Here is a 263-nt window from a genome sequence, read left to right as displayed (position 1 = left end):
TAACAAATTAGTGATACAATGTATCAACCTGCATAAGTTATTAGTGATTTTCTTGAATTGTTCTGACAGTGAAAAAAAATGAGTGGAACAGATATACAGTCAAACCTGCACATAAAAGACATGATTAGAGTATACTTAAACTAAATACACTGTAAACGTTGAACTCAGAAATATAATTAGATCTTTTTAAAACCAGCTCTCATGTAGTCTTTTACAAATCAGTGTTTTATAATAAAAGGAGAAAAGGAGAAAACATTGTTAAA

The sequence above is a fragment of the Mercenaria mercenaria genome, chromosome 8 (assembly GCF_021730395.1).
Source record: "Mercenaria mercenaria strain notata chromosome 8, MADL_Memer_1, whole genome shotgun sequence".
NCBI classification, from domain to species: domain Eukaryota; kingdom Metazoa; phylum Mollusca; class Bivalvia; order Venerida; family Veneridae; genus Mercenaria; species Mercenaria mercenaria.
This window is presented reverse-complemented; position numbering follows the sequence as displayed.